At 39.6% G+C, this 25,840-nt stretch overlaps 1 protein-coding gene across 4 annotated transcripts in view; it reads left to right on the forward strand.

Annotated features, from left to right (window-relative positions):
- The window catches only part of FRY (FRY microtubule binding protein), a 349,471-nt gene that overhangs the window by 106,006 nt on the left and 217,625 nt on the right, over positions 1-25,840 (forward strand). The gene's annotated exons all lie outside the window — the stretch shown is intronic.

Below are 25,840 nucleotides of genomic sequence, written 5' to 3' on the forward strand. Positions count from 1 at the left end.
GAGTTTTGGAAGAGTGTGGGTGTTCAGGAATTTGTGCATTTCTTCCACGTTGTCCAATTTGTTGGCATATAAGTTTTCATAGTATTCCCTGATAATTGTTTGTATCTCTGAGGGATTGGTTGTAATAATTCCATTTTCATTCATGATTTTATCTATTTGGGTCATCTCTCTTTTCTTTTTGAGAAGACTGGCTAGAGGTTTGTCAATTTTGTTTATTTTTTCAAAAAACCAACTCTTGGTTTCGTTGATCTGCTCTACAGTTTTTTTAGATTCTATATTGTTTATTTCTGCTCTGATCTTTATTATTTCTCTTCTTCTGCTGGGCTTAGGCTGCCTTTGCTGTTCTGCTTCTAGTTCCTTTAGGTGTGCTGTTAGATTTTGTATTTGGGATTTTTCTTGTTTCTTGATATAGGCCTGGATTGCAATGTATTTTCCTCTCAGGACTGCCTTTCCTGCGTCCCAAAGCGTTTGGATTGTTGTATTTTCATTTTCGTTTGTTTCCATATATTTTTTAATTTCTTCTCTAATTGCCTGGTTGACCCACTCATTCGTTAGTAGGGTGTTCTTTAACCTCCATGCTTTTGGAGGTTTTCCAGACTTTTTTCTGTAGTTGATTTCAAGCTTCATAGCATTGTGGTCTGAAAGTAAGCATGGTATAATTTCAATTCTTGTAAACTTATGAAGGGCTGTTTTGTGACCCAGTATATGATCTATCTTGGAGAATGTTCCATGTGCACTCGAGAAGAAAGTATATTCTGTTGCTTTGGGATGCAGAGTTCTAAATATATCTGTCAAGTCCATCTGATCCAATGTCTCATTCAGGGCCCTTGTTTCTTTATTGACCGTGTGTCTAGATGATCTATCCATTTCTGTAAGTGGTGTATTAAAGTCCCCTGCAATTACCACATTCTTATCAATAAGGTTGCTTGTGTTTATGAGTAATTGTTTTATATATTTGGGGGCTCCGGTATTCGGTGCATAGACATTTATAATTGTTAGCTCTTCCTGATGGATAGACCCTGTAACTATTATATAATGTCCTTCTTCATCTCTTGTTACAGCCTTTAATTTAAAGTCTAGTTTGTCTGATATAAGTATGGCTACTCCAGCTTTCTTTTGGCTTCCAGTCGCATGATAAATAGTTTTCCATCCCCTCACTCTCAATCTAAAGGTGTCCTCGGGTCTAAAATGAGTCTCTTGTAGACAGCAAATAGATGGGTCTTGTTTTTTTATCCATTCTGATACCCTATGTCTTTTGGTTGGCGCATTTAATCCATTTACATTCAGTGTTATTATAGAAAGATACGGGTTTAGAGTCATTGTGATGTCTGTATGTTTTATGCTTGTAGTGATGTCTCTGGGACTTTGTCTCACAGGGTCCCCCTTAGGATCTCTTGTAGGGCTGGTTTAGTGGAGGAAGTCACAGTCTTTTCTACGGTATCACCAGGTTTCCTTCCCACAGAGATGTGGCTTTAAAAAATTAAAGATTTGGGCTACCTGGGTGGCTCAGTCAGTTAAGCGTCCAGCTCTTGATTTCAGCTCAGGTCATGATCTCACGGTTCATGGGATCGAGCCCCACTTCAGGCTTTACTAACAGTGCAGAACCTGCTTGGGATGCATTTTCTCTCTCTCTCTCTCTCTCTCTCTATCTCTCTCTCTCTCTCCCCCCCCTCCCTCCCAGTTCCCCACCCCTCAGAATAAATAAATAAACTTTAAAAACTTTTTTAAAATAATTAAAAATTAAATCATTAAGAACCCACTGTATGAAAAAACAATGCAGTAGAAGCCTGGGTGAATTGCAAAGAAGTGTGAGGTATTTACCCTAAGGAGGCAGGCAAGGTGGAAATCCATGAGATATTTAGTAAGAATGATGATGGCCACACAGGAGCTATTACAAATCGGTGTGGGATTAATTGTAATGTGGATGGTAATTGTGCTAAAGGATTATTAAGATGTTTAAAAATCTGTTCCCCGGTTTTATATTTTGGTTTTATTATGGATTCGGGCTCCATGTGGAAGCATTTAATATCAGAGAGATCCTTTATGGTGTTTTTGCTTCTCAACTTCTAGGAAGCAATCTGGTATAGTAGAAAGAGCACAAGATTCTGGGCCAGAAAAGCTGTATTTGAGTCCTTTGCTCTAGCATTTATTGGGTGTGCGATCTTAGACAAGTTAATTTTCTCAGCTGTCAAGTGGGGATAAAGGTAGTCACCTCTCAGTCCCTCCCAACCTGATACTTTTTAAAGTGATTAATACATGTTGGCTTATTAAATCAATAAATCAATATTTTTACCATTTATTTGTGAATATATCTGACTCCTGGCATTTACTAACTCATGAATATGCAACACTGTGGCTTTTCTTAATGGCTTTCCATGGTCATTGACAAAAATTGTTTCCCATATATCTGTCTTATAAAGCAATAATTGGTCTTGAGAACAGCATGTATAATAGAAACATAATGCAAGACACATGCAATTTTAAGTTTTTTAATGGCCACATTAAACCGAGCCTTAAAACATCTGAAATTAGTTTTGATAAATATTTTGCCTAAATCAATATATCAAAAATATCATTCCAATATGTAATCAGCATAAGATTATTAATAAGTATTTTACACGACCAGCACATCTGAGTTTGGACATCAAATTGGTCAAAATATTTATTTTGATTTCATAAAACTTATGCTTAAATACAGTCTCCCATATGCAATTCTTACAAACATACCTAAATTTTTCTCAATAATTGACTCAAGCCTCACGTTTTACATTTCAATTTAAACAAATTAAAATTCAGTAACTCCTATGCTCTGGCCACACTTCAAGTGCTTTATTGCTCTATGTGGCTAGTATGAAACAGCACAGGTAAAACTGTCTTGAATTGTTTTTCAGTAAGATCTTGGTCTTTTAGGCATTTCGTCATTTCATAATATCAAAATAAAGACCTTCCAAACTTGTACTCATTTTGGGAGTTGCCTTATACTGACTGTGCTTAGCGCTGACGTCTGACACCCAGCTTCTCATTCTGCCTGCTAGATTTACGAGATCTCCTTTGAATGAAACTCTCTAGATTAGCCTCAAAGATGTTTAGTTCTAAAATGCTGCAGAAGAATTGTTGGTTTTCCATAGTATAAGTCTGAATTTATCATATGAATATCTGGGTCTCAGGCTGCATGACTTACCCAAGGTCTCGCGGCTAGTCGTGTGGCAGAAACAGCCCTTACACATGGACGTATGGATCCATGCTGCCATGGAATCTGCATTTTGCTTCCTTTAGGTGCAGGTGTGTTCCTGATGCACTGCCTTGGACACAGTGTCTTACCTGAAGGAGGACCCTTTGTTGGGCCATGTTTTTGGGTTCTCAGAAATATTAATAACCCCAAATACAAGGAGAACGTGTTGCAGACTGAGTTGCCTAAAAGACTCCTTTGGCAGAGCAAGGTTATGAAGACGAAAGCATTGGGGGACAAGGATTCCTTAGTAGTAAAAAGCCTCGTGCCTTCTCCCCACTCCTTCGCTGCACTTGTAAAGGCAAAATTTAACTTGGCAGAAAAACAATTATAGCCTCCAGAAGAGTGGTACTCTTACTCCATACATTGCTATGTATAAATTTCTCTTCTAGAAATTTTTCTTTGCCTCTAAATAAAACCAGTATAGATGATTCATTGAATGGAAACGGACATGGGATATTTAGCTGCATGGGTCCCTGACATTAAGTGTAGCCTGTTCTTAGACACTGTTAGTCTTCTGGGTTTTTTTTTTTTTGAGCTGAAAGATACTTCTTATTTAATTTAAATTCTAGTTAGTTAACCTACTGCAGTATTGGTTTCAAGACTAAAATTCAGTGATTCATCACTTACATGTAACACCCAATGCTCCTCCCAGCAAGTGCCCTCCTTAATGCCCATCACCCATTTAGCCCATCCCTCCCACACCTCCCTCCATCCACCCTGTTGGTTCTCTATCATTAAGAGTCTCTTATTGTTTGTTACCCTCTCTCTTTTCTCCCCCTTCCCATGTGTTCATCTGTTTTGTTAAATTCCACACGTGAGTGAAATTGTATGGTATTTGTGTTTCTCTGATTAACTTATTTTGCTTAGCATAATGCACTCTAGCTCCATCCACGTCATTGCAAATGGCAAAATTTCATTTTTGTTGATAGCTGTATATACAATGGAATATTGTATATGGTGTGTGTGTATATATATATATAGAGAGAGATAGATACACACACACACACACACACACACACACACACACCCCACGTCTTATTTATCTGTTCATCAGTCAATGGACACTTGGGCTCTTTCCATAGTTTGGCTATTGCTGATAATGCTGCTATAAACTTTGGGGTGCATGTACCCCTTCGAATCTGTATGTTTATATCTTTTCGGTATATACCTAGTGGTACAATTGCTGGATCAGAGGGTAGTTCTATTTTTAACTTTTTGAGGAGCCGCCGGACACTGTCGAATTCTATACACTTTCTTACTGAGTGGCCAAAAAGGCTCTGAGCTTATCTCCTGAGCTCCTGGCATTAACCATGTCACTAGAGTTTATATACTTTATAGGAAAGGTTCATGCCTTAAGTCAAAACTTCAAATTCAGAAATTTTGGTTCAAAGGATGCTCTCTTCAGTGCAAGTATTTACTCTCATTCTGGCTATGCTTGCCTGACCTTCGGTGAATGAGTCTATCAGAACTGAGTTCCCACAGTCAGGTTCATTTTATTAAGTATTTAGATGTTTGGGATGAAAATATGAAAATCCTTCAGAAGTTTTCGCCCTTTGTTGACACCATGTCCCTTAGCACACATGCCACTCCCACGTTTTTGTTTTTTTTTTTTTTTGGGGGGGGGACACTATTCAGAAATGTCTTTATGGACTATTAATGGACTCCAGGAGGTTGACTCTAAAGTGCATGGCATTGCCCTGCCTTTGTTGGCCTTGTCATTAATTGTGCGAGTGCTTTTAAGAAATCTTGCATCCATCCAGTGATCATTTGTTGCATCTTGCCTTTTGATTTAGTGCATCCCATTGGCTGAGGGTTTAAAAATTAAATAAGCCTACTTGAATTGTGTGCAAATAAAAGTCAGACCTGGAGCGAGAACTTGTGTCAGTCTGTGTATAAACTACTTGGAGTTTGAATTGATATCTATTTGGGGCAGAGAAAAGGAACCTGTGAGGCTGTTTTAAGGTAAGAAACAAAATAAAAACAGAATAAGCAAACCCGAAGATTTTTAGGCTTACTTCCTGATGCTTCATTATGTTGGAAGTTGTAGGTTTGAGGTTAGCAGCTTGATAGCTCTGTTCAGACAGTAACTATTTTAAACTTGCCTCTGCATTCCTCTGTCTAGGGAGACAGTTACAAGATCCTCAATTATCATTTATTATTATATGTTCCCAGAGGCCATCAGTAGCTTTCAAACCTGGCTGCGCGTCAGAATCACTTATGGAGCCTTTAAAAAAGACAGACTCTAGCCTCACCAGAACCTGAGATTCTATAGGTCTTTATGAGGCCCTGGAATCGGTACGTTTTATAAAGCTCTCCAACTTTGGGTAATTTCGGGGCTTTTGTCAGGCCCATCCTCCCGCCCCAAATAAATGAGTTAAATTCAAGAAACAAGATCAACACAATAGTTGTCCAAAATAGTATAATTTAAAGACTGTAGGCAGGGGAAAGATCCAGTTAGGGATTATGATTATAGAACAGGGGAATGTTTGTAAACTGATTAATGGAAGTCATGGGAGAAACTTTTTGCAGAAAAAGCATTTAGAGTATTTAAGAACATGTAACATGTAAGTCCTTTCACTTCCCATTCACATGGAATCCCTTCTGATTCTCCTCCCCAAGGCTGGGTTTAAGTCCACCGGTAATTTATAAGAGAACGGGTGATACCTGGAGGCTTAAAGAGAGCCTCAACGTAGGTTCAGACCATCTGTACCCAACAAGCATCACACGCCTATTGGTGGATCACTGCTTTTTAACAGTGGCTTGGTTGCAGAGGCGGCCTGTGCCAAGACAAGCCAGTATTTTCCTAGAGGTCTTCCTGGTAAACATTTTCAGGTCCGTTTGTTTGCCACATATGTCTTGAGGCAACGACATGCTTGGCAAAAGCTACCTACAACTCGAAGCCTCTTTGATAGACACTGCTTCCAAGCACAATGAGACATTGTCTTCTAGGGGTTCTCCGGTGTTATTATGGTTCCTACAGGGAAGAGGCAAGGCTGAAGGTGAGGTTTGCTTATGTTGTACTTAATTCCTATGTTTTACTTGATTCCTACCTTAAGACAGCCTCAGAGGTTCTTTGTCTCTGAAAGATTTATTAATGCAGATGAATGGATATGTTCTGTACTATGGTATATCGCGGAAAAGTAGTGAAAAGATATCATCCTTGTGACACTGGCATCTGTTGTTAACTGTATTTCACGCCGTATTTCATGATCATACTTTAGCACTTGTATTTACTAAATGTCCAGAAATTTCCAGAACTAATAGATACATTGTCATGCATATAAAGTGTAACTACTTTATTAGTGAAATGTTTCATTAACTGTATCACAAACTAGTTCTAAAGCCTCAGTGAGAAATATTGGATTTATAAGACCCATGATTAAAAAAAAAAAAAAACAAGAATCCTCATCAACTTAAGTTTCTTATCACTTTAGGGTTTTGAATGATATAGGTAGTGTTAAATATGATTTTAAATGCTGGCTTTTTTCTTCAAACTGGAAAAAATTTCTTGGTTGGTGTCTAAAGGATATTTATTGCTTCCTCCCATAAGCAAGTAGTATGGGTTGGCATTGACCTTAAGGAAGGTGAATAGACTGGTAAGCTACATTGAATGAGAATGGTTATATGATCTAACCTTCATGCTAATAAAGTAGCTATCAGTCAGCCAGTAGCCCAAGAACAATCTTTCCTGAAGCAGTGAGGTTAACTAAAGACACCCAGGAGCTTCCCTGCCACTTCTAAGCTTGTAAAGGTAGATATATTGGGTTTGGACTTTCATTTGCTCTTAAAAATATTTGCGGTCATGCCACCAGGCCACCCAGAAACAGAAAGAAAATTTTTATGAACATTAGATGAACTGTTAAAGTAATAATTTAATTTAGATTTGAGGGTTATTATGGAACTATCAATTAAACATGCCTGTAATCCAGTTTATTTATTAAATTTAGATTATATTAATGTAGTTTAAAATGCATGACATTTATTTAGCATCATCAGAGAACAAATGAGCTCTGAGCAAACTTCTCCCAGTCGTGAAGTTTAACCCTTGAAGTGTCAAAACATTTTAGCTCAATAATTTTGAATAGGATTCCTTCCATTAATTACCTTATTTTCTATATTTTATCTGTGACTATGGGGCGCTATCATAATTTAGATCATCAGCACATGTATGAATTATTAAAGACTCTATAATAGGGGCGCCTGGGTGGCGCAGTCGGTTAAGCGTCCAACTTCAGCCAGGTCACGATCTCACGGTCCGTGAGTTCGAGCCCCGCGTCGGGCTCTGGGCTGATGGCTCAAAGCCTGGAGCCTGTTTCCGATTCTGTGTCTCCCTCTCTCTCTGCCCCTCCCCCGTTCATGCTCTGTCTCTCTCTGTCCCAAAAATAAATAAAAAATGTTGAAAAAAAATTTTTAAAAAAGACTCTATAATATATGGTTACCTTTGGAGCTCTTAAAATGTTAAGGGTCAACTCTTGATACTAAATTATCTGTCAGTTCTTACCCTTCATAAGTTTTATGTCTGCTTTTTGTTGCTTCTGCTTTTTCTATCAGTCATCAGCTGACAACTGTCACTTACTCAGCTGTCAGCATGCCTGACTTTAAGAGCCTTCACCCATCCATGATTTGTTGCTTTTAATCTAACAGAAATCTAACATAAATTGAAATTAGGGTGTTAGAATAGTGTCCACCATAGGAGACATAAGCTCTGTGTGGAGATGGATGGGGTGAGGTGGAAACTCAATATCAAAGACTCTGAGCTTTAATAGAAGGACTTCGTGCCATCTGTTTTGACTATAAAGACAGCTTCGATTATTCATTAATTCAACTTTTACTAGGCCCTAGGGACCCAAAGATGAGAACAATGTGGTTCATGCCCTTTGGATGCTCCCCCAAACCAGTAAGTGCCTGGCTACCACAGAAGGATGAATAGACTGTGGAGGGCATTGAATAAGACTGTAATCTCTGGAATTCAGCTGGGTCTTGAATAGGTGAAATTTCTGGGTAAAAAAAAAAAAAAAGGATTATCTGAGGGTTGTTCTTCAATGTATACAAAGGCAAATACACTAAGGCAACCACTGCTTAGAAGTTTCAATTCGTGTTAAGGAAAGTACTGGAATAAAAATTAATAAACGCAGTGACCCTGGGAGTCCGACAAGGCTGCCTCTGAATGACCTTGGACATTCTTATTTTTATTCCTTTCCATGGACACTGAACCAGAGGTGTTAATGCCTACCTTATGAAGTTGCTGTGAGGGCCAAATGAAATGTTATGTGAAAAGTGCCCAGTGGAGTACCTGAATCCAGTTCAGTACCCCATTAATGTTCTCTTTCCTGCCTTTTTGGTTTTTTTCATTTTTTGTTTGTCTGGTTTTTTTCACTTCCCTTAAATGTTGTTTGGTAAAGGGTATCTGTAAAGAGTGAAAAATAAAATGACAAATACTGCTTTTCATATTTCTATCAGGCTGTTTTGAGTCATGTTCTTTTAATTGAATGACAGTCACATCATTTGAAAGGCTGGTCTAATAATAGCACCAGAGATTCTAAGCTGACAAAGTGCAAATTTTCAGTCAAGTCTTGATTCCAATTTAGATGTGGAAAGAAGAGAGTTGAAAAAGAATCCTTGTTACTCAAAACACAGATACCTCCATAGGCACACTCTCATATTATAATTGTTTGGACCCCTTTTTAGTAAAAAATAAACCGAATGCCACATGTGCACATTAGTCCACTCCTTAAAAAAGGTTATAAACCCTGAATATGTAAGACTCAGTGGTACCGTGGGGCATCTTTGCTCACATTTCGCTTGCCTGAATCACTTGAAGTGTTCATCTGGGTAATCTGGACTTTTTTTTCCCCCTTCCTGTGAAACGCTTCAGTTCATCAATCAATTCCCCATACCGTGCTGTTTTGTAATTCCAATCTATATTGCTAAAGAAAACCTTCAGTGACCCTGAGTAAATCAAGAATAGGAAACGACTTGGGTTTCATGCTCTTTGCGGCTATGTTAGTGAAGAAATAGATTTTCACTGACCCTCATTAAAGTCTTCTGTTGGAAATCATGCCCATTGAAAGATCAATTAGTTACACTTTTATTTTGTTTTCAAGTAGCTACATTTTCCTTCTCGGTCTCTTCACTGGTCTCAATCTGTTTTCTTCTGGAGGTGAAATGCCTAATGTTCACCAATATTGGCTTCTTCTTGGTCTTATAAATTAAGTTTTTAACAAGCTGATTTAAGCTGTGCTTTCAAATAATATGACTCTAGATTTAAACCCAATCACTTTTCTTTACTAGTTGCATCAACAGATGTTCAGCGTTTCATTTTTCCTTAAGGGTGTATGGTTTCTCACTGACTCTTGGCTTCAAATAGGGATTCTCTGCTATTGGTTTTGTCTGTAAGAATTTAAGCTGTTTAAAGCTGTTTGTACTTGTGGCCAAGAGCTCCTAGTTCCCAAAGCAACGGTTTATCACCCACCCCGTGTTATCTTTGCTCTTACGTTTCTTCAGTCACAGGAACACAACAGCACCGGTGGGTTAGATCTGTGGGTAACGCATGTGTTCGGTAGGCATGGACTGTTTATGACGAGCCATGTGGGTCGGGCTCATGTTCCTGGAGTGCCCTGAGCGGCTTTACTAATCTGTCAGCATAGTATGTTCTCGTGGATAAATATAGACATACGCGCACTCTGTGAGTTGTAGGTCACTGTCGTACTGTGCAGCTAAAAATTGTCCCATTGGTATGAAGAGTCTGCCCTGGACGGAAGGCCTGTTTTAGTTTGTCTTCTACTGTAGGTCTTTAGCACCTGACTAAAAATACACCTTGGGCCAAAAATAAGAGAGCCCTACCTTGCCGCTGAGACACTTATGGTGCCAGCGAGCAACAGGACCATGGAGTCCGTCATTATGTTTTTTTGCTTTGGAACATAGTCTGTGTAGCAGTTCCAGACTGTTCGTTTGGGTTCCTTTTCAGGCTCATGGAGATTACAACAGCTTGTTGGAGACGATCCTGTGTGATCAGCTTCATAAAAGGGCTTGGTAGGTATGAAAGGCTGTTAGCATGTATGGCGTGGATCGTTGTTCAGTTAAGTGCTGAATGTAGGGAAGATTCTCCTAAAGGTTTCAATGGATGGGGCGGAGTGGGGGGGGGGCAGTTGCATCTGCAAGTGGAGATTTACTTATGATGTCACTGTTCTGAGGCAGGAATAATGCTTTTTAAGTTTCTGTTTGGGATTGCAGCATTTCAGAGGTGATTTTTTGTATATAAGTCTATGGAACAACAAACTGTGACGTAATGGAATTTTTCTGTGCACCGAAGTTTCACTAAAAGATTTGGTACGATTATCTGTGCTGCAAAATTGCAATCTGAAAAATAGCTTAGTATTTGGAAGATAGTTAATACCATTGCATTTCATATAAAAACAGAGATAGGATTTAGGCTTGATTTCTTCTAAATATTAATGTTGTAAATACTCAGTTATTTTGTTTAAAGCATTGAAATAAACCTGAAGCAGTTTTTCCTTTGTTTTTGGCTTAGCCTTCTCCAACAAGAAAACAAATAAAATGTTTTCTTTTATTGTGTATGAATTAAAAAACAGGATAGGATGGGTAAACCAACATTAAATGGGTCCAAACTGCATGCCTGTGCTTTTCCTTTATCAGAGTAATAGCCTGGTTATATTAGTTCTAGCATAACCTTGTAAGAAATATTGTACAAGAGTTCAGAAAAATTAATGAGAGGAAATTCCATGACACAGGGTTCATTGCATGCATCTTAGATATCGACCGTTTAACTTTCGATTTAATGAAGGTAGGAAAAGGAAATTTGTAGATAGTAAGGACACAACATATTGCTCTAATAAAGGAGAAACATTTTGTTTATTAATGATTTGGGAGATTTAATTACTTGTTAATTATTCTTTTGCACTATCTTTAGTGAAACTATTAGATATTTACATACGATACAATTCTGTTTGTAGGAATTAAGTCTCTAATAGTCATTAATTTACTCCTTACTTTGTAGTTTATAAAAGCTGACTGTGTATTAGGGAACTTTTTTTTTTCCCCTCTCAAGAGATTTTTTTTTTTTTTTGATGTATAACAAGCATACAAGTTAAATGATAAAACTTACAGTTTCATATATTTGGAAAAATGCTATATCACAATAGGACTCATGTGAACTACTCAGTATTGTTTTTGTTTGATGTCTCTTGTAAATGTAACTGACTCTCACTGTGTTTCCACTGAATGGACCACTCCCATGATCTGGCAGCCATCTTAAGTCCTTTTTCACTCACTGCCTTTCTTACTCCCAATAAATAATATAACTCAACTTATACAAGGGATCGTTACCAACAAATATTTCTGCGAATTCAGATTTATCACCGTCTTAGATTATGAACTTCTGGTAGGCACATATCAAGAGAATTTTACGTAGTCATTGTACATGTCCGTAGCTATTTAAGAATCTAATGAAACCTAGAATCTTTTTTTTTTATTTAATGAGCCGGCATCTCAATAAATAAGTGCACATGAAGCAGGAATTTAATAAATGTTTTGCTGTTGACAAAATAAAAAACTAGACTACAAAGAATTTCACCTATTCAGTTAATTTTTTAACAATTGCTGACTGAGCTTCTACTGTGTATCCTGCCCTGGGTGTTCTTCCTTCAGTGTAGATGTCGGAAATGTGTCTTGTGTTAATCATATGTATTATATAATGCGTATACATGACCTCTATATCATACATATGTATATGCATATTATTGTATACCTATGCATGTGTATATATTTTACAATAGATTGCATATTAAAACGTATATTGTACCTAATGCCTTTTTGACCAGGACCCACAGAAAAACAAACAAACAAACAAACACATTTTCTATTATGACTCAGAACACACACACACCGTACATATCTGTAGACGCAGACAGAGACTGAAAACACAAGTTTTGTGAAATAGTGCTTACTTAACCTTACTCTGCAGGGTGCCATCACCCGCTATTTTCTCTTGTAGAGTTTTCTATTCTATTTCATTGAAATCATCCTGGTTAGCACCCAGTAAATAGGTTTCATGATCGAGTAGTGGGTCACAACCTGTACTTTGACGACCCTCTCTAAAGATTCCATAAGCCAGGCATTCTCAGTACACCAATAGTCAAGTTCTCTACGGAAATGACAGGCTGTCATCCGTGATACTATATTCTACTCCTGGGCAGATTGGTGCTTTATTTGTCAGCATCTTGCTTGGTTGCAGAAATAGCTCTTTCAATAGACTTAATGTGAGTCTCGGGTTGAATGTTGGGTTTCTAAGCTGGGTATTCAGGACCTTGTATATCTTAATGCTTTCTTACTCCTTAATGCAACAAATATTTATTGAGTACTGGGTATTAAGCTAGAAGGTGAGGTTACAAAAGGAATGGAACAAATACCTTGCCCTTGTTGCACTTAAGTGGAGTAGGGGAGACAGGTAGAAAACAAGTGTATAATGTGTCATCATATATCATCAGGAGGTCAGTGCCCTGCAGGAGAGCAGAGCTGGGTAAAGGGCTAGAGGGAGGTGCCATCAAGTGGCTGGCCAGAACAGCCTCTAATAAAACCAGAAGGAAGTGAGACACCATCAAGTGCCCTTTTCCCCCACCTACGTGAATTCCTACAATCCCATTGCCCCCATTCTCTTCAGCCTCGATGCCTTATTTGACTGTATCTATCATCAGTTATTTCTAGGCCTCATCTTTAAGGCCACCATCCCAGAGAGTCCTGCCCCGACCCCACAGTCAAGGATACGTCTCCCCTGCTCCTCTCTTACAACAACCTTCACAGCACTTCCCATTTTTGTAATTATATTTCTGGACATAATACCTGTCTTCCCTGCATATTACCAGCTCCCCCCAGCAGCTGACTCAGTGCTCGGAGCCTCCAGTAAATACTTGATGACTGATTAAATGAACCAGTGAAATAAATAAGTTAACGAATGTTCTCCTACCTTTATGTGCTCATCGGTTGGCTTTTCAACCTGACACTGCCTCATGGCATCTTATAGTTGAAAGCACTGCATTCTTTGAATCTCTCAGGTGGTCTTTTTAAATTTATCTTTGAATTCTGCACCACCCTACAGAATTTTGCAGTGTAACTTATGCATATCAAGGATCAGCGGAACTTTGTCATTTAGTGAATTGATTAACTGATCTCACTCAGACACTTTTGAGACCCAAATATTTCTGAAAAGGCTCAAACTATATTATTGTAACATAGGTATCATAAAGGATGCCTGTGTAAATGGCATCCTGCCTGCGTTCGTCCTGGCCATGTATTGTAAGTGTAAACACCCATGAGACCCACACCACCCATCCCACACATTTAGTTAATGTGGAAGGGTGTTGTTGGGCCTGAAATCCGAGTGAACATTAAAACCTATGTGATCGAACCTGGAATAAATGTGTTGTTTGATTTTTCAATGTATTTTTTAATTGAGTTTAGTTCAATGAAATAATGAAGGAATGCTATTATCCCTTCATTATTTCCATTATAAGATACAGGGAACTTTTTACAAATGAGGCCTATCTTTAAAAAAAAGTTTTATTATGAAATTTTTCAAACAAACACAAAAGGGGGAAAGAATAGTATGATATATAACATATTGTCATCACTTACATTCAATAGTTAACAAGGTTTTGTCAGATTTGCCTCAGTTATACCTCCTTTCTCTTTGTTAAAGCATTTCAAATCAAATATAGGTATCATTTCCGTGAATGCCACACAGTCAATGTACATTCTAGAAAATATGGGTACGTTCTTACCTATCCACAGTGCTAACTTCATACGTACCCAAACTGACCGCCATTCTTTGATGTAACCTAATCTCTAGTCCACATTCAAGTTGCTTTGATTGTCATTTTCAAAAATGTCTTTTAACAGTTGGTTTGCTTTCATCAAGATTCAGACAAGGTCCACACATTACATTTGGTTGTTCTGTCTCCTAAGTCTTTAATCATCCTACCCATTTTTATCTCCTCCATTGACTTGTAGAAATTAGTGCAGTTTTCTTGTAAAATGTACCTACCTTTGAATTATTGCTTTGCTTCCTTAGGGTGACATTTAACTTGTTCCTATAGCCCCATGGTGTTGTTTTGTTTTGTTTTGTTTTTTGTTTTGTTTTTGTTTTTTTGGTAAATGGACATTAGCTACAATGTTTTGAAAACTTGATGAACATGGACATAGGGCAAGTTACAACTCCCTGCCTGCCACACTGCCAAAATCATTTCTGTTCCAGTGGTAGGAGCCTGAGAGCCCCTCTGTCATTCAGAAGTACACAGCCAACACCATTTTCAGTGGTTGAGTGTCATAACTCTAGCCAATATCTTGCCACTGGTAGGGAATTTTGAAAAGGGTTCTAGAGTTGATACTCTAAAAATGCTTCTTAAACACTTTAATTATTGTAACGTCACATCAGGAAACCTACGGTGCATGTTTTCTTTACTGGGGAATAGTGATAGGACTGGATTTCAGGTTCACTTGTGTAAGATGCACTGTCTTCTATCCTGTTTCAGATTCCATCTTTGTTCTTTTTCCCATAGTAGCTGCAATGGTCTTTAATTTGTGTTGTCCCTCAAATGGCCCTTCTTGAGCCCACCCTACACAATAACATCAGCTCAGCATTCTTCCCAGAAATCTGCTAACTCCCAATTGTCCTCCAAATATAGTCTAAACTCACATTGGCTTGCCCTTCAAAACCTTAATTCTAATAATAAGAACTAAACACCTCTATTTTTTTATAGGACTTGAGAGTTTAAGTTTTTCATATATATGTAGTTGCTCCATTATTTCATTCACACCAAGACTGTATTATGGAATCAGCTGGGTTCCATTCAACAAAGATTAAGCAAGCACAGTTGTTTAATTAGGTATGCCAGATACTGTGCTAAATACATGGAATAAAGACAAGATGTAGTCTTGTTCTTGAGGACTTTACAGTCCCTTAGTGAAGAGAAAGTTTGAACATGTGTGCTAAGATAGGGATATGTGGTAGGAGGGTGAGAGGAGGGAGGAACGAGGAGAGATTCTTAGCAGACGCGTGCACCTGCCATGCTATTCCCTGTGCCTGGGTTGCCCCTTTCTCATCTCTACCTATCAGAATCCTTCAAGACCTGGGTCGAGTGCCATCTATTCCATAATGTCTGGCTAATCGATGGCCTGGAAAAGAGATAATGCCTAGTTAGTATAGGGTTTTGTGAAAGACTCTCAGTACATAATTCTTTTTTAATGTTAACACAAGTCTTGGGTTTACAACTAAGAATAAAGACAGGCTTCCTTGTGTGTCCACCCATAATAGAGGAAGTTGCTAGTGGTCAGGACTAGTCTCACTTGCTAGTCTCAGGAAAAGGAGTGGAGCCAGAGAATAAGGGGAAAGGCTAGGATCATTCGTAAATCTTTCCCACATAGAGAGGATAGATGATAGAATCTCACTAATTCATAGTAATTCAAGGGAAAGCAAATGTTAATCTTTAAAAAAAATTTTGAGTATAGCTGACATACAATGTTACATCAGTTGCAGGTGTACAAGAGTGATTCAACAAGCTTATATGTTATGCTCACCACAATGTAGCTCCATCTGTCACCATACAAGCGATTACAGTACCATTGACTATATTCCCTATACTGTGCCTTTCATCCCTGTGATGTATTCACTCCATAACCAGAAGACTGTACCTCCTGCTCCCCTTTACCCATTCTGACCATCCCTGTACCCTTCTGTCAACCATCAGTTTGTTCTCTGCGTTAATAGGTTTGATTCTGCTTGTTTTTTTTAGATTCCACATGTGAGTGAAATCCTATGGTGTTTGTCTTTCTCAGTCTGACTTATTTCACTTAACATCATACCCTCCAGGTGCATCCATGTTGTCACAAATGCCATGAAACATGCACCGTAGGTATATGTACACATACATCCATACCACATCTTCCTTATCCATTCATCTGTTGATGGGTAAGTGTTAATTCTTTGAACTGTGCAAGTATTGAATAAGTGATGTTTTATTAATTTTGACTATATATTTTATATAGTCATAGAATGAATACTGTGCTAGAAAGGACAACCTGGCCTGGATTCTTTAAAAATAACAGATAAGGAAACTGAAGCCCAGTTGGTGCAAGTTCATCCCCCAAGTTCATATGGAGCCATACTAGGACCTTTGACTCCCCATTTGGTGTTCTTCCTATGTTTTGCCTCCAGAGCATTAACTTAGTTAAGGTTAATGAAGCATATCTGTAGGCAAATGGAATGGAAAACAATGTTATTAACTGGATTAATTGGTCCTCTTTGTTTTCCCATTTATTTATATCAGAGACATCAAACTATACTCCTGGGCCAACAGCATTGGCATAATCCGGTTATGCCTAGTCAGGATTAGTTAGAACTGGTTATCACTGGTTAGAAATGCAGGTTATTGAGCCCCATCCCAGACCTGCTGAATCAGGTGGGGTGCAGCCTTCCAGGCAAATCTGACATGCCGAGATTCTGATCACCACCGATTCACATTGTAAATCAGCATAGCCTTTTGAAAGTTACCATTAAAAACAAAATTCAAAGCCTTGTCCAGTTTATCCCAAAGTTTGACTTAATGCATTGCAAATTAATGAGATTTGTGCTGCACAAAATAAGCCAGAAGAGGAAGAAAATGGAGAAGAAAAGAAAAGGAGAGAAGGAAGAGAGGCCAGTCAGTGGAGGGCACATGAATGAGAGCAGTTTGTCTGTTTTGCTGAGAAGAAGGAAGTTGAAATTCAGGATTATCCTGCCTCTAGAAGGTTATTCGATCTCCTTTTGGTGAGAAAGGACCTTGAAATGTCAATGTAACCTCATCTTCCTTTGCTCACAGATCTTGGCAGACATTTGTTCAGGCTCTGATGACAGTACCTACTTTGAAAATTGGGGAAGGTCCATGTAATTGCATCTTAGCAGATGACAGACATTTAGAAAGGCAATCATTGAAGTGTTACTGTCATTTCTGTAAGATAAAATACTGTAAGTCAAAGGAAGAGAGAAAAGAAAACAGGGCAGTGACTTGATGCCTACTTTCTCTTTATTGAACTCCTTCACTCTCTCCCGGGTATCCAGTCTCTAGGAGACCAAAGACAAAAATGGTGTGGAGAGGTTGCAGACTGAACAGAAGTTCCCTTGCTCCTTGTTAGAATAACAACCAGTTAAAGTTGATATCATCAGTATATCTAGGAAGGAATGGTCTCTAGATCTTTCTAATGTATGTCAGTAATCAGATTTCGTATATTTTATGGGTCTTCAGTTCTTGGCTCTGTTTTATACTCTTAGCCTTCCCAAAGCCCTTATACTAGCTAAAAGATTCATTCGAGTTTAAGGGGACAGAGAACTTGGCAGGATGGACCTCTGTGGCTGGCACATTCTCCAAATCACAACATCTGTATTTTATTTCTTCGTCCCCTGAAGTCCCCAAACTGGCTCATACCAGGGCCAAACTGTGGGTAAGGGAACTTATTTTATTCAGTCTTTCTCATAAACAACTGGTTTGTTTTTAAATTCAGGATCATACAAGAAGCTCAGAAGATATACATGGGATCAGATCCTGGGTCAACCACTCTGTGACCTTAGGCAAGACACTTAACCTCTCTTCACCTACATGGTCTTATCTGTAAAAGTGAGAGGGGTTGGCCTTCCAAGATTATTTTTGAGTATTAAAGACATTATTTATCATGGGGCACCTGGGTGGCTCAGTCGGTTGAGCATCCAACTTCGTCTCAGGTCATGATCTCACAGTTTGTGGGTTTGAGCCCCGTGTCAGGCTCTGTGCTGAACTCTTGCTCAGAGCCTGGAGTCTGCTTCGGATTCTGTGTCTCCTTCGCTCTCTGCCCCTCCCCCCGCTCACGCTCTGTCTCACTCTGTCTCTCAAAAATAAATAAATGTAAAAACAAAATTTATATATATAAAAAAAGAGACAGTAACTATCTTAGAGCCATCTTGTGGACCCTGAAACTTGAAGGCACACAATTTGAGGACTAGAGAATGGAGAGAGTGAAGTAGCCTGAGAAAGGAAGAATGCATTTCATCAATGAAAATGCAGGGAACATTTCACATTACCAGAATTTTACAGAAATTAGTTAAGAGGGACTTACCATGCCATTGAATATATTTTTCTTCCAAGGCAAAAAGCATTTCTGAGTATTTTTGCCTTGTACTCTCTTCTTGACCAGTTTTGAAACATATAAAATTAAGAGTTATCCATCTCTTTGTTAAGAAATGTTTTTCTGTTGCTCAAACTAATTGTTTCTTTAAATCTCAACATTTTCTGTTTCTTAAGAATACCCTTCAGAGGAAAATAATTCTTCCTATCACATTTGCAGGATTTTTTCTTCTTTTTATCCTAATGTATTTTGCATGACTTTTAAAGTTTCTGGTCACTTTGAGTATTTGCAGTACCTTTTAAAATACCATTTCTTAAGCACCCTTATAAATGCATTAGTGGACAATTTATTATAGTTCTATACACAGTGTGACATGTTCTCACAGTAGCTGCGTCATTCTGGGTTTGTTATGTTTTATGAAATGTTCCTGTAATGCCAGTAAACAGAAAAAGTCTTACAGGAAAAGAGGGATTGGGGAGGGGGGGGACATCAAATCTTCAAGAAGGATCTCAGCACTTGGGTACTGACAGGATTTGCCCTTAGAACCCACAAAACGAATGAGGTGCTGAGAACTGGCAGAAAGAATAACATATATCCAACTGTGAACAAAGAAATCTAATCAATCTACTCCTGTGTTAAAAGATAGGTTACAGTGATCTGTAGGAAGTAGAGTTGTTTAAACGGACCTCCATTTCTAAGAGGAGTAGCGACTTTGAACAGTGACCGCCATATAATCTCAGGGGCACTTCAAAAGAAAAGGAAACCATTTCTTCTTTATTTCAAACGCTCAGAGTCTGATTCCCATTCTGGGAACATCAGAGCAAGCACTGAATATTGTCAACAACTAACTCTGCGCTTGTCTGTCTTTATAAGTGGGGAAAAAAGCCGACAAGGATGGGCCTCTTTCCTGAGTTACATACTTTGTGAGGGGAGGTGAAAAGGCTGCGTGTCCAATGGGCATTTTGATTCATGCTCTTCACAGCCTGGTTAAAATTCTCACTCCCAACCAGAACAGACGCAAAAATGGGCAGGTCAAAGGGATGGGTCAGAGAAGCAGATCCTGCCCAAGCCAAGTGTGTTTGGATTTCCTTTGACGCCAAGAATGCACACGGTTCTCGTTGCTCTCCACGGCAGTTCCAAACCCAACATTTGAACATTCCTCTATTCCCTCACTGTGTTTAATTTCCCTTCATTTTTGAACGTACTGCGATCTGACTTGCAGTTTGACTTGCGGTGTATATGTGCGTGTGTGTGTACAAAACATTGCGGATTGTATGGTCCTGCTTCAGCAAACCGTAAACTCTGTGAGGGCGGGAACTATCTGTTGACTGCTACCTTCCCAGGGCCTAGAACAGTGCTGGAAACCCAGGTACTCGTTAAAGAAATATTGGTCGAAATGAATGAGTGAACGAATGAATGACAGCCTTAACAAGTGAGGGGATCAACTTCTCTGAACATCTGACTGAGAAAACCAATTGTTGTCCTGTAACATGTGGGGCCACTTACAGCCTCTGGGACATTCATGTGAGGAAACTCATTATAACATTAACTTTCCTTTCAGTGACATAATAAAAACGTAGCCAAACTATGAGTTGTGGGGTATTTGTATTGGTGTCGCAGTTTTGAAGTTAATAATTCCTGGAAATGTTGGCAATTCAGGGAAAGTTTACTGAAGACCTTTGCCAGCTGAGAGCAGCCAGCCTAAAAATCATGTTATTAGTCAATGACACTGGGAAAAAAAATAGTCACGTTCAGGAGATCATCGTTTGCAGTTAGAAATAGATCTAATAAAGAGCTAGTGAATGGGCCACAAAAGCCTCAAACAGATTTCTTCCAGACTAAGGAATGGGCCCTGCTTACTAGAAGAAATAGAGACTCAGGGAACAACGGGAAGGAGCTCCTGAAGCCATCCTGCAAACCCAAATAGAAACCGAATTTGGGCTAAAATAATAGCATCGGCAAAACCCGTTTAAGATACAAGAAGGCAATGGAGAAAAATTAGAACGTGTCAAATCCAAGAGGAAAATGTCAATGAGAAAATCTAAACAGAAAGCAAATTCCCAAAAGTTTCAGTAAGGAAGGTCCTGGTTAATAACTGAACGTGATGCCCTTGTGGCCTGCGCCTCCGTTCCCCGCCCACGGGAACCCAGGTCTGAGTGACTTTCTAGGGACGTTGAGCTGATGTGTGCAAATAGGGAGATGAGCTGAAGAAGAGAAGGAGAGATGGTTAAAGCAGATGGAGAGGAAGCTCAAAACGTTACCACATGCAGGAAAATTTAAATGAGAGAAAGCGTTTAATCTAGCAAATTAAATCGTTCCTTCAACATGTCTTTTTAGGTGGGGAAGATAACAGTGACCTGTCAGGACCCTTTCATCATCAGGGATCCCTATTTCCAGAGGCCCCACCATGGAGGCAGCTGGATGGCACAGTCTCCACGAAGTCTGGGAGGGAATCCTGACCTCCGGTGACTTGCTTGCCTGGCTGGACAGAAAGTAGTGGCAACACCGTGGTGGGAAGAGTCGATTCAGACAGCAATGCCTGCTTCGGCAGAGCCAGAAAGGGGCCAAAGTGTGACTATTACTGCATTGGTGGTTTGTCTGTTGCAATAAAAAATAAGTTCCAGTTAAAAATTAGACTTATGGGGGCACCTGGGTGGGTCAGTCAGTTGAGCGACCTATTCTTGGTTTTGGCTCAGGTCCTGATCTCATGGTTATGAGATCAAGGCTCCGAGTAGGGCTTACTCTGGGCATGGATCCTGCTTAAGATTCTCTCTCTCTCTCTCTCTCTCTCTCTCTCTCTCTCTCTCTCTCTCTGTCCCCCCCCTCTCTCCCTCTCTCTGTCTCTGTCTCTCTGTCTCTCTATTTTTCTCAAAAAAAAAAAAAATTCAGACCTATGAAGAAAGAGATTAATTCTTCAGAGTGAAATTCTTAAGGTTGTTATTTACCCTTCATACCCCAAACCTTTTTTTTAGGCTTACCTTTTGGAAATTTACATCACTCTTCTTCCCACCTTCTCAAATACAGGACTACATATCAAACTTATTTTAGCTTTTCCATAGGACTTAAGGTCATCATCATGAATATTAGTTGTGACAACATGCTAGATGGATCTGACACTGCCCCCACACTTGTCAGAGTGTCTGATTCTGTGGCCTTGTGCCAAATGGCTTCACACAACTGCATTTTTAAGTTACAGAGCCTTTTTAGAGTAGTGCCTTCCCCACCTCCTTCTTTTGCTATTAGAGTTTCTACCCAAGATGTTGCTTCTTTCCTTGTAATTTTCTCTTTCCAGACTACTGTGAACTTCAAAACTGGACAGTGGGTCTTAATTATGTGTAGATTAAAAGCAAGTACACAGGGAAAAATCTAATGATGTTTTCTAGTGGTAATGTTCTCATATTTAGACTAGTAGAGACTTTTTGACTCAATTTTGACTACCAGGGAATATGTATTGTCACCAAATAACTGAGCTCCTGAAAGGTGCTACGTCATATGTTTACTTTTGAAAATTATTCCGACAAAAGGCTAGGATTTGTTATGAATCAATTATGGTAGGATACAGAGAGCTATTAAAACAGAGTGGATCTTGTTCAAGGACATTTACCCCATTAAATTTTACTGCATCTCTATATGCCCAGCTGATCTGTTTAAAACAGGAATGATGGGCGCCCTCCCCTTGAATCTCTTTCAGCTCTGACACAGGGCTCTGCTGGGCTAGGATAGTTCCTCTCCAAGGCTGTGCAGACTCTTGAACTCACAAGGATGTCTGGCTCTGAGGTACAGGTGACTAACTTTTTTTATGACAGCAGTGAATTGGTACCTTGGCCGTTTAAATGGAATATTCATCAAAGACACATCCTGGTATCTGGAGTTCAGCTATCTGGTTCAAGACGCAACATTTCAGAAGACTGCCAGAGGTCACTCTTGAAATTTCTCTCACTGGGGTCGGGACTTTTAGGCCCCAGAGTCTTTCAATTATGGATCTGATCTTGCAATTACGTATTACATCAAGCTGATTAGTGCTGTCTTCTAGAAATGGATTAAGTCCTGTGGAAAACTAAAGGTAATGAAAGATTGTCCTTCACTTAGACTTTCTCAGTTTCTATTCCAATTTCCAGCCCTATGGCACAATGCCCTGGAAACATGAGGAAAATACCTCGTGGAGACCTTAGTCCCTTTATTAAGTTGGTCTTGGGATCCCAGGCTTCCCATTTCCAAAAGGCACCTGCACTGAGGAGAAGCAGGTAAAGGCAGAGGAGTGACCAGAACTTCATTTGCATCACCTGATTTTGAATATGTCCGATTAGAATCAATCATGCCTTTTAGGAAGCAGCTTCAAGTGCTGTTTAACTAATGACTCTTCCTTGCAAATACTGCACCCTCTCCCTTTAATGACTCTAACTACTGATTCGTCTCTGAGAGCTCCCTCCCTATGAGTCAAGATGTACAGAAATAAAGTAAGGTGTCATTTCAGGTAGTTACTTAAGGAGATCTACTGAGTATTATCTGTATAAAGAACTCTGTATTAGACTAGGAGGCTACAGTCTTATTCGGGAACTTTCAGAGGATAACACGGAGAAGAGTATATGGTTCAGTTATGGGGCCAAGCCTTGGCAAAACTGTGTGACCAACTGATAATTACTTCTCTTGTCAGCTATCTTCTGAGTCTTTCTTAGGTAATGTAGGATGTAAAAGGCCAAAGAACATGAGTTAAGTGTCTAAATCTGGTAATACAGACTTACCAGGGAAGAGTGGGCAGGTGGAGGTAGGTTTTGTGGAGATCGATCTACACGTGGCTCTGAAAGGACAAGAGAGTTAGATGATCAGAGAAGAGTGGAAAGGAGCAGGAAGAGAGAAAGGAGGAAGGCATAGGGAAGAAGAGTGTGCTCCTGGGCCAGACAGGGTATCAGCCTGGCTTGGGGACAGGGTGGAAGCAAACTGCTGAAGGCTATCAAAACCAGACCATGTGTGAAGGCTGGATGGTAATTAAGAGCCAGTGAAAATCTTGCGGGGGTGGGGTGGGGGGGTAGTTATAATTAAAGCCATGGTGAAGGGGCACCTGGGTGACTCAGTTGGTTAAGCGTCTAACTCTTGGTTTCTGCTCAGGCCGTGATCTCATGGTTTCATGAGTTCAAGCCCTGTGTTGCTTCTCCACTGCACTGATGGTGTGGAGCCTGCTTGGGACGCTCTCTCTCTCTCCCTCTCTCTCTAACCCTCCTCTGCTCACGTAGTCTCTGTCTTTCTCAAAATAAATAAATAAACTGAAAAAAAAATGTAAAGCCATGGTAAAGAAAAATTTGGTATATGAAAGGAATGAAATAAAGTCAGCACAGAGGCTGCTATAGTAATTGAGCCATAAGTTTCCAAAGGCCTGGACCAGGATGGAGCTCATAAGAATGGAGAAGAAATGGAATAATATACATAAAACATGTTTTAGTTTTATAACTTGAGAAGCCATAAAGTGGGGTGGTAGTTGAGATATGGGAAGATCCTCCAGATGTAAGGGACCCCTCAACTGTGTGGCAGGTCGAATGGGTTAGACAGAAAGGAGCATAGGGAAAGAGGAAATAGACCCTAACACAAGGACGTGTTTGTCATCCGATAAAATAAATACAATTTTTCATTGGCTTCCTCAGAATTTTACTTGGGATAGAAAGAAGGGAAGAGAAGACTTGAGTTTATTTTCAGTTTTGAGAAAAGTATTCAGCTTTCCTGGAGAACTTTTTCCCTCTTTCATTATCAGTGACAGGCCACCCTTCCCTTACTATCCAAACCAGCATCCAAATGAAGTCCCCTTTTTTCTTCATCTTTTCTTTAATCTCCGTATTCAGCCACCCTGAGCTGGAGAGCCTTCCTTTAAAAAGTCTACTTTGTTGGGGCGCCTGGGTGGCTCAGTTGGTTAAGCATCCAACTCTTGATTTTGGCTCAGGTCATGACCTCACAGTTTGTGAGATCGAGCCCCGCATTGGGCTCTATGCTGACGGTGTGGAGTCTGCTTGGGATTTTCTCTCTCTCTCTCTGCTCCTCCCCTGTTCTCTCTTTCTCAAGATAAATAAATAAACTTTCAAAAAGTTACTTTATCATCATCCTGTCCTAAGCCACTTAACTCAACATTTCTTTCCTTGGCTATCATGACCAACCGTGTCACAAGTACTTAGGTGGAAGGAGATAGCGCCTGTTAGAGTTTGACGTGCCAAAGTCCAGTAAAAAGTAGAGAGACGTGAAATTTTCATTTACGAATAAAAATTGCTTTCTCTGTCAAATTAAAATACTTGTCTGACTCTGTTGCATTCTAAAAGGAGGCCACTCACTAGGGACTCTCACAGCTGCCTCTGTTCAAGATCTAATCCAAGCAGGGAACCTGCACATTTTAGAAGAGGTGAGGAGAGGTATCCCAACTTGAGCCGAATGGTGGCGTGAGTGAAAAGTCAAATGCACATCTCAGATGGCATAGATGGGGTACTGCCTGAGCCTTTTATCTTTCAAGAGGGGCATCTCTTTCAGGAGCAAGAGCCAAATGGGCTTCTGAAACTTCTGGGTCATGGAAACTTCTGGAAGTCACCACCCCAGAAGTCTTTTCCTTTTTTAGAATGAAGCACGGAGAGCTCCTGGCCATTAGGAAAACCAGGACAGGAAATCACTTTTTTTCCATATATATTTTCTTAGTCCATTTCCCTGAAACATAAAAAACAGCAAAAAACAAATGTTGTAGGATTCATAATTCAACATCAACAATTATGTTGTATGCTTACAACATAATTCACCTAGGGGCATCTGGGTGGCTCAGTGGGTTGGGCATCCAACTTCAGCTCAGGTCATGATCTCATGGTTCATGGGTTCGAGCCCCACATTGGGCTCTGTGTTGACAACTCAGAGCCTGGAACCTGCTTTGGATTCTGTGTCTCCCTCTTTCTCTGCTCCCCCACCCCCACCACTTGCACTCTGTCTCTCTCTCTCAAAAGTAAACATTAAAAAAATTTTAAAAAGAAACATAGTTTACCTAAAGCAATGTAATAACCAGAAATACTTTGAGATTATCAAACATGGCATACTGCAAACTTAATATAATCAAAATAGTTACATTCTGACACCATTCCTTTTTTTTTAATTAATTAATTTATTTTTGAGAGAGAGAGAGAGAGAGAGAGAGAGAGAGAGAGGCAGAGAGAGAGAGCGCACACAAGTTGGGGAAGGGCAGAGAGAGAGGGAGACCCAGAATCTGAAGCAGGCTCCAGGCTCTGAGCTGTCCGCACAGAGCCAGATGCGGGGGGCTTGAACCCACCAACCGTGAGATTGTGACCTGAGCTGAAGTTAGACACTTAACCAACTGAGCCACTCAAGTGCCCCTGACACCATTCCTAAAGAACACGGCCAGGTTATGACATCAAATGCAGCATTCTTCATATGATTCATATCCGTACATTCATGGCTTAATACAGCCAATCTGGATATTTAGGATGT

The sequence above is a fragment of the Prionailurus viverrinus genome, chromosome A1 (genome assembly GCF_022837055.1).
Source record: "Prionailurus viverrinus isolate Anna chromosome A1, UM_Priviv_1.0, whole genome shotgun sequence".
NCBI lineage: Eukaryota > Metazoa > Chordata > Mammalia > Carnivora > Felidae > Prionailurus > Prionailurus viverrinus.